At 48.5% G+C, this 9736-nt stretch overlaps 1 long non-coding RNA gene across 1 annotated transcript; it reads left to right on the forward strand.

The window, feature by feature from the left end:
* Positions 1-1432: 1432 nt before the first annotated feature.
* On the forward strand, positions 1433-6253 carry LOC119716636 (uncharacterized). The gene is made up of 2 exons (XR_005264992.2): positions 1433-4916; positions 5723-6253. It is a non-coding gene; the product is annotated as an uncharacterized lncRNA (long non-coding RNA).
* Positions 6254-9736: the final 3483 nt, after the last annotated feature.

The raw sequence follows: 9736 nt of genomic DNA on the forward strand, positions 1-9736 counted from the left end.
CGTTTTCTTGTTACGGAGAGATTTGCAGTGTGTTTGGGAGATGGGTCCAAAGTGAAATTCTAGTCAGGCTCATTTCTGGGGCTGTAAATCTAGATCCCAGCCTTGGGGGACTCCATCATATGTCTGCGTATGGGTGACATGCAAACAAAAATAAAAAATAAAAAAACTCGACACCTCCCAGTTTTGCTGAAAACCCCCAAAATGGGATGTTCTCAGGGAAAATATTTATAGTGAAGAAGCAAAATAAATCATTGTTTGCTTGTAGTTGGGGTGGATCAAGACACCGGCATTGATCCTGAACCTGAGGAACGAGCTCCTAAGTTGTGCAATGTCAGGAGAATCTGACCTCATTTATCCATGTAATTAAAAGCAACATTATGGTTGATCATACATCATATGACTGCCCTGAGAAGTGGATGCTATCTAGAAGGGCATGGGGATGCTTTTTTCCCTTCTCAGGTATCCTGGAGCAAGATACAGGTGGCTTCTCTGGAGCATCTCCTAGAGGGCGAGCTCTTGCCATGCCTGTTGTTTCCTCCAGAGACGGGAGAGTCCACAGTGGGATCTAGAGTAATCCACTCAAACAGGTAATGCAGACAGATCCCTTCTTCCGTATGGCATTGCTCTGTGTTGTTCTCAACCTTCAAAGAAGCTCAGTTCTGGAAAAGAGAAAAATATCTGAATCCATTCCTCCCTATTCCTTGTCCCACTTCCATTTTCCAGGCAACATGTGCATGCCTGTGTGGTGCTGCTTTGTGCCCACACGTGCACGTAGGTATGTGCATGTGCATGTATGTGCATGTGCATGTACATATATGTGCACCTAGCCCACCCTCCCCACAGGTATGGGAGGGTCTCTGCCTGCACCCATCTTTGCAAAGCAACCTTTCTGTGAGTAGTACAGATTGGGACACTCACTTAAATCTCCTTAAAATTGTGGAAAAAGGAATAAAGTTGTAACTGTCATCACCTATTCAGAAAAATTCCTGCAGTGCAGACACCCATTTTCCAGCCTTTGAAGGCTAGGGGAAAAAATTATCTTGCCAGGTGGAGTGTGATGTCTAGTTCTTCCCTTTGGCAAATGCAGGGGTGAATTTAGCAAGTTTGGAGTGAGTTGGAGGTGAAATGTCCCTTCCTCTCCTCCCCTTATATTCCCTCTCCTCCTGGGCAAGCAGCACTCATCTCATTAGAGAACACATTTCCAAAGACATGCTAATTTTGATGAGGTTCTGATGAGACACTAGACGAGGAGCTTGTTTCCCCTCCCCAGCCATGAGTTCCCTGAGCTGAGCGCTCTCTGCATGACTCAGATTTTTTTTTAAGAACTGGAGCCCAATAGACGTTGTCCTTACTGATACCACTGGGACCAGAAGGTCTTTTTTTTCCCACCAACCTTAAAAACATGCTGATATACTGCAGTTTTTTTTTTTTCTCAATATTTTGTTTTTATTATTATTAAAACAGCATCAAGTCCCAAAGCACCAAAGGATGGGATCTCTCCTGCATTTTCTCCCTTCATCACCAGCTAAGAAAAAAAAAAAAAGGGCAATTATCCATAGGAGAAAACATTAAAGGACACTTCAAGCATCCCTGTTTTCTCGCTGGCTGAGAAGTTGATGGTGATGATGAATTTGGGGTGCAGGATGGGGCCACATCATTGGTGTCCCACCACCACCACCATCCCGACAGTGGGCTGTGCTGGACACAACCTGCACTCCCCTTCGACCAGAGGTGTCCAGCCGAGGCCGTGTGTTTTCTTGTGTGAATCCTCCAGAGTTCAAAGGAGCAGGTTTGGGGCCAGGGTTCCTGCTTGCCCCCGATGGCACCGCCCTGCTCCGCGATATTATTCAACCCCGAATTCCTTCAATTGACAGCCGCGCTATTTCCAGTCTCTTAGTCAGCATACGCCGCTCTGCTTCCCAGTCTGATGAGACCTGGATTTTCCCACACTCCCCCGTAAATGGAAACACATTGTTCATCTTCACTTTATTTATTTATTTGGTACAGAAAAACAAGATACTGATATAACTTTGAAGTGCTGTCTCTACAATGGTTGGTTCCTTTTCGGAGCAATGGGTTTTCCTAAAAGCCGCTCTCAGCAAGATCCTTATCAAACTCGCCTTAGCGGGAGACAATGAACATTTCACAGCATGAAGAGGAAAAAAATAAAAAGGTCGGTGAGAAGACAAATGCTCCATGCGAGGAGATAGCCAGGGTGCAGATGAGCTCCCCCAGCCTTGTAAACACAGATTATTTTCTGCCTGACCTCCGGTTTGTGAACGTTTTGCTTGTTGAGTCAGCTCCGGAGCTTGTTGCGGGGTGGATGTTGTTGGAGCAGCTATGAAAACAGGGACCCGAGCTCCATCTGAACACCTCTCTCTGGCACCCACAAGCCTCACCTCGACGTGCCCAGGGGGGCTGGCTGCTGGGGCTGGCAAAACTACGGGGTCTGGGGAGGTGCACGCTTTTCTGCAGGCTGCTGGGGTGGTTTTCCTGATGGAGCAGCTCCAGGCAGGCAGGTAGGGGAGCAGCTTTGTGCGGAGGAAGCATGTTGGCTGGTGTCTGCTGTATTTTTAATTATTCGGTGGATGGTTCAAAGCCAAGGCTCCGCAATCAGTCAGTGTTTGTGGGTTAAAATAGAAACAAACAATAGGTTAATGTAAACCAAAGAGCACTCTGGTTTAGAGCCCGATGATAACGCCTGCATTGTGGAGTGGATCCTTGTCCGAAGGCTTTGAAGATTGCTTGCTGTATTTATTTTCCTAAAGATGGGTAACTTTGGTCTATTTGCTCAGCTTCTTACGGGTTTGAATAGACAAGGGTCCAGTAAAGGTGGGTCTGGCTCTGAGCTCTGAAGGAGCCTGGAGGGAAAATGTGTTTTTGGATCCTGATCTCATCCAAAAAATGTACCGCATTTCACTACCCTTAGATAGCTTACAAGTTGGAAATGCCAAGTAACCGGAAACTTTTGCTCCAAAGTCAACTCTGCTTTCATTAATAATTATTTTAAGACTGCATTCATAGAACAAAACAGTACTATATGGAGGAAAAACAGACCTGGGGGGAGTTCAGGGCTAAGCAAGAGTTCACTCTGCCATCTCCACTCCCACACTGGTGTTCAAGGAGCGGCAGCCTGAGATGCAGGAGAGGTCATGGTGAGAGATCCAGAAGAGGAAAGGAAGGAGTGAAGGGGATGAAGGCTGCCTTGGTGGGGTGAAGACCCCAGCACCCACCATGACAGGGTACAGAGTGCATGTCCTCCAAAATCCTTTGGGTAGCTGAGATGTGCTCTTGATCCATTTTACAGATGAAAAAATGGAGCTGCAGGAGATGAAAATGCATATTATATTGACAAATGTGGTCTCAGCCTTTTTCTTTGGGATCTGATCTGGCACCCCTTGGCTTATTTTCCTGTCATAATGATGCAGCCTGTGCCTGTAAACCACTTCTCCAAGTCATGTAAATCATTATAAATATTATTAGACTTATCACCTCTGTGCCTAATATACCAATACTGGCAGCAATTTTTGAAAACACAAGAGCAACAAGAAACGTATGTTCTGAGAGTCAAGTTAGTGGGATTTTTTTTCTGCCAAGGACAATAATTTTTTTCCTTTTTTTTTTCTTTTTTTTTTTTTTCAAAATAAACATCACGCTGGAATGTGCTGCAGCAAATGGCTTGGGCTCTATTATATTTCATGCAGCTTTCTAAACAATTTTCAACCCCACTGGCACGGTGTCAAACAGAAGGCAACCAACAATAGCAAAATCCCATTAAAGCTGAGAAGGTTCCTTCCTGAGGTGAACACGGCCAGAAATAGTAATCTTGGCTCTCTTTTCAATTTGGCATTGGGGACTAATAATGCATGTTCTACTAATGGAAATTATCTAATTTCATCCAAGTGCAGCTCCAGAGAGAGCTGGGCTGACGCACAAACAGTCAATATAACAACATTCTTCTTGAAGAGCTGAACAATAGGGCTTTGGTGGGACTGTGATTAACAACGTCAAACTAAGAACAAACAGAAGGTGTAAAAATAGGCATCTGAGGAGTCGACACAACGGACTATTTTTCATCTGTAAGGCCAGAGGAGAATAGCTTGTTAAATTGTATGCTCGGAGCACTTCATCAGATGTGTGGGGAAGGACAAAAAAAAAAAAAAAGAAAGAAAAGAATCCTATTTCCCATCTGGGTCTGAATGTACTAAGGAACTGCACATGCCTTATTAATATAAATCATGCTAGGAGCATAATTCCCATTAGCATTAAAGAACCATTTTTCAATGAAATACTCCTGCACCAGGAACACCTAACGGGAAATAATGGTGTTTGCTTCATTTGAAGAGAATAGTAAAACACAGTGTAGAGACCAAGAAGGTGGAGAGCTGTTTCTTCTCTCCAACACTACGGGTTTGGGGGGTTTTTACAGCCACCCTAAGCCCTCCCCTTCCCACTCCAGCAGGGCCGTATCCAGATGTGGTGCAGAGAAGGGGCTGTCCAGCCCATGGAGGTGGCAGGGAGCGGGGCTGGGCTGCTCGGCTGTGTTGGGGCAGTGCTACAGCCCTGGGCACAGCCTTGCTGCCTTATTCCCATGCTGCCATGGGTGTGCGAGGGATGGTGCCTGGTGCATTAAAGCACAGAAGCATTAGGGGTAGGTGAAACCGCTGCATAGCTCATTAGCCCTGGTGCCTTGCCGGCTTTTCCCAGGGCTGTGGCTCTTGGCTGTCGCAGCGCGTGGGGCCAGCGCTCTCACCCCAGGGTTTGCGTGGGCGCACGCTGGCTCCCCAGCCCCAGCGTCACCTTGGAGGGATTAATTCCCTTTCCTCGGCTAAGCGCCACAGCTCAGTCCGAGGTCTCAACGAAAGGAAGCACTAGCCTTGAAACGCTAGACAAAATTTCCACCTCTGGTTAAGCAGGTATGTTTATTTTTAATTTTTCCAAAATCTCAAGCAGCTGCTTACTCACGGTTATTTTTAGCGTGAGAGGGGAGCTCTGTGTTTTCATAAAATCCCTCGATGTACGTTTGGTCACTGGGATCTGGGGCATGACACAGCACTGCTACTTTGCCTCTGCATCCAGGAACGGATGGACCCCCTGCTGGGGGTCTGCCACAAGCGTGTCCTTCGTGTTCTCCCTCCTTAAAACACCCAGAAAAAAATTATGCGAACCATGGAAACGACTAATAGTGAACGAAAAGCCGCCTGGGTCTGCTGGGGACCCGGCTAACATCCAGCATCTCACGGGCACACGGAGGTGATCCTAGGGAAGGAAACCTGGGAAAGCTGGGAAGAGAAAACCCCTGCAGCTGATCTCCCCCCCAGCAGCCACACACGGAGGCTGATCGTAGCCCCGGGGTCTGCTCCTGTTGCAGATCTCGCTGTCGGCGTGCACTAGAGGGTGCTGCTCCGTTAGCGATGGGCAGGGCTCGCCGCCCGTGCTGGCGCTGCTCGGCTGGGCTGAGCGTGGCAGGGCTCGCGTTAGCGCTGGCCTCAGTGAAACGGATGGCTTAGCTGGGAAAAGGAGAATTTCTTGGCCTGGAAAAGCTTCTATACATCTGGGGTCAAGGGTAAACATTTGGGTTAGTCACGGTGACAAATGAAAGGAAAAACTGGCCAGACTTTCCTTTTTCTTTTTTCTTTCTTCTTTTTTCTTTCTTCTTTTTTTCTTTCTTTCTTTTTTTCTTTTTCTTTTTTTTTTTTTTCCTTCACTCTCTGTTTCACAGTTGCAGGATGAGCGAGTGCCTTGAGAAGCCAGCTGAGACATGAGACAGCAAAACAAGAAGAGGACAGTGACCGTAGACGCCGAAGATAACAAACCTTTGGAATTCACCGCTGCAGGACAAATAGCCAAAACCCCGTGGCAACGTTTTCGTGCAGGAATAAAAGCAAAGTACACTTTATGACTGCTACAGTGTTTTGGCTAAGATAAGGCTAACCAGACCACAGGCATCGAGTTATAAAATGATGTGTTAGAGGTATCAGTAGGAAATGACTTCCCTCGTGTGCTGCCATGCTCCATCGACCGTGCCTGCTCTGGTTTTGTTTCCATTTGCTGAATGTGCAGAGCAAGGGCTCTTTCTGCAGGCAGCATCCCAGGGCTATGGCAGTGCCTGCCATGGGAAAGAAAGCATCTCCCTTGGGCCAAAAGGATTAAATTGGGATTTTTGTTATTATTTTTTTAAGGGTTGTGATGGCTTTGTTCTGCTGGGATTTTATATATGCTCCTAATAAAGAATGAACTGGTTTTAAGCTCACCAGGCTGGTACCCACTGTGTTCAAGCCCACTCAGAACATGAAAGGAGGGCTGGAAGAAGCATAGTAACTACTCTCAGATCCAGGTGAATTTTACACAGTTCTTCTAGAACATTGTGTTCCTTCATTAGTTGACTTTGCTTTTTATATGCCTGCATTCTGATAGTTTTATTTCCAGTTTCCCCACATTTTTGACCGCTGTTGTCAGGAAGGTGGAAACTGTTTCTTATTTAAAGCATTTCTATGCAGTTATTAGTGTTTCCTTCTTAGATGCTGACTGGCTTTTCTGCACAGTGACTTTAAGGTACTGTTGCTGCAGGGGCCAGAGGCCTAATGCATTACTGCACAACCCAGCTTGGGTCTGGGGAAAAATGGATGGGGTTCCTCTGACAAAACCATCAGGGGATGACCCACTATGGGAATGGAAATTCTCCAGTTAGACCTAGCCATGGGTGTGCGTGCAAACGCTTCTCTCCCCAGCAGCTGCACAGGAGCACAGTAAGTCAGCACTGCTGCACATTGTGTCACCTTTAATCAGCCACCAGAGGTTAATTGCAGAATGGCTCTCTCCAGACCTCTAGGCTTGTGTGGCCTGGAAAACCGCTGCGAAAATCTTCAGACAGTTTATGGTCTGGCTGCAGTGTAAAGGCAAAGAAACCTATGGTATCTGTGATGCCAAAGAAGAGAGTTTGGGAAATGTGACAGCAGAAGGCCTTTTCTTCCAGGTAGAGTTAGTCTTCCGCAGATTGACATCCCCAGGGATGGGAGCAGGCAGGCAGGGATGAAGCAAGTGCAAGTGTTTGGCACTTCAATCTCAAGCAGCTTAAACCCTTACAGCACTGCAGGCTCGCAGTGCCCAGCTGCCTGCCCAGCATCAGATATCTAAAAATGGGCTTCCCAAAAAACAGCAGACGGAGCAAGATCTGCCTGATCTAACCCCAAGGAAACCCCAAAGAAGGGACTGTCCTGACCCTGCTGCTCCTCAGAACGCAGCCTCCTTTCCTGCGGCTGCAGAGTGATTCTGCTTTCCAGCTGCTATTTATTACCCTGGCTTTTTTTTTTTTTTTCCCAAAGATTTATGTATCTGCAGCTTTTCATGGAAAAAAGGAAAATAGAAAAAAAAAAAAAAAAAAAAGGGAAGGAAAAGAAAGGAAGGAAAGGTCACTCCTTTCCCTGTAAACATGGTTGTGGAAAGATGCAGTGCCCTCTTACATGTCAGGACTTTGAGCTAGGCAGATGGGGGGAGAGGGAAGTGAGGGTTTGCGAATGCTCCCTTCATCTGAAGGGACCTTTGGGACTACACAGTGTTTTGGGGCGAATGTGATTTTGCTTCAGAGCACCTCTACCATGCCCTATGGATTGAATTCCAACCAAGGATCCCTGCTGGTGCGCCCCGAGACCTCTCCCCGGTGCTGCAAGCGCTCAGGCCCAGCTGATCCCCCCGCGGCCCTCCGGACCAAACCCGGCCACCGGTGCGAGGCTCCCGGCTGTCCCCGAAGTGCTGTCCGCCTCGGCAGGTGGCGACAGAGCCCGGCCTTTGGGGCCCGGGGCCCGCGGGCGCTCGGCGCTGCGCAGCGCGGGGTCCCCGCAGCATCGGGGCGGCCGCAGCGGGAACAGCGCTGCAACGAGATGGAGGCGATTAAAAAAAGCTCCTGTATATAAGGAGAGTGGTGTTTTATATATTAGAGATGCGCATAAATATGTTTTAATATAAAATGTATAGGTAGAGGTAGAAACAGAACGACCTCTATGAACATAAAAGCTGTATGGGGAGAGCCAGGGAGAGCCAGGGATGGGCCGAGGAGCTCCGAGGGGCAGGAGCAGCCCGTGGGCAGCCTTGCCAGGCCCCCCCGCAGCCGCCCCCTATCTCCGAGATGCTCCTGGCCCGGGACCGGCGGGCTGCAGCAGCGCCTCGGGGTTAGCCCGTCTATCTCCGCAAGAAACTCGAATAACTCTTTTCCACCTCTCCTTTGTCGTCCTCGTAGGGAGGAAAAAAAAAAAAAAAGTCCTTCGAGACTCTATTCAAAAAAAAAAAAAAAGCATCTCTCCAGCCTGCACAGTTCATTCGCCTCCTTCTCGAGTCCCTCGGAAAGCAAGATTAAAGGGGAAAGTCGCAGCTGTATATTTATGTTTTCATTGCTAGAAGGGAATTGATTTCCTTGCATTTATTTTTGTAGTTGCAATACACAAGGGCGGATTTGCGTCACCAAAGCAACTTGCTGGTCGAGATAAAGTTGCACAAATATTGAAAAGGGAAGTGCTCGCGCTCATTATGAAGTTTTTCTCCGGAAGAAATAAGGATTTCTGCTGTATCCTAAAATACTGAAGCCGCTTCTATTTTAGGACAAATCTCGCAGGCACATCCGCTCATTTAGTCCGGGTTGGAACCTCTCAAAAAAAACAGGAGATGACCTGGGCTGCAGCGAGCCCCGGGTTTCCTGCAGCCTTCTCGTTCCTTGCTCGGGGAGGAGGCGCCGCCGTTGTCATTGCCGCGGAGCCCTGCGAGCCCCGGGCCCGGGGAAGGGAGCGGGGAGGCCGGCAGGGCCTCCGGGGAGAAGGCTCGGCCCTGCCCGGGGAGGCCGCGGGGGGAGCAAGACGGGGCCGCGGAAGATGCGCGGGTCCCGAGGCGGCGCGCACCTGCCCGCGGGGGGCTCTGAAATAAACTCTTGGGAAAAAAAAACGGGGGGAAAATATATAAAAATACCACCTGAACACTTTTTTTTTTCCCGCCCTGGAGAGCATCCCCGGGGTGGTGTGACAGCGACAGCAGCAGCGGTGGCACCGGGAATGGGAATTTGGCGAGGCGCAGCTGGGGCGCGGTGGGAACGGCGCAGTTCGTTGCCCTTCCGTGCAGCGGGCCGGTGGCACGGCTTCGCCTCGCCGTGGAAACGCAAGTGAAAGCGGAGTCGTTTGATCCGGTTTGAAACCAGCAGAGCCGCTCTGGGGTCATCTGCACAAGGGGAGTAAGGGGAGACGCAAGGAAAAGTGGCTTCCCCTGTCGAGGCAGGAAAAGTTCAAAGCTAACCTACCCTTTCTTTCACCTTGTTTTCGGACACGTCTTGGCAAGCCGTTGCCTCGTTATTTTTCGGTTTAATATCGCTAACAAAAACCAAACCAAACCAAAGCCGTGCCTGGGCTTTCCTGAGGGACGGGCTTCGCCTTTACACGTGCCCACGGACACGCTGGCATTTGCCTTAGAAATGTGCTCACGCTCGATTACAGGTGGTTTCAATATCCCCCCAAAATCTACATCTTCATACCTGGCGAAAGGAAAATAGTTTGGCTTTCTGGCGGTTCCCTGGAAAAGGCTCCGAATTTTAGAAGCTATGTAAAAAAAAAATAAAAGTATTTTTTGAAACAAAACCAAAACAAACCTGCAATCGTCTGACCCGGGAGCTTGTTCACAACGGCAGCTATGGGCTTACACGGCCCCGGCTGGGGAAACTACGACTTAAAAAAATGCTGTTGTTGTGTTTTGTTTTGTT

This window comes from Anas platyrhynchos, chromosome 3 (assembly GCF_047663525.1).
Source record: "Anas platyrhynchos isolate ZD024472 breed Pekin duck chromosome 3, IASCAAS_PekinDuck_T2T, whole genome shotgun sequence".
NCBI lineage: Eukaryota > Metazoa > Chordata > Aves > Anseriformes > Anatidae > Anas > Anas platyrhynchos.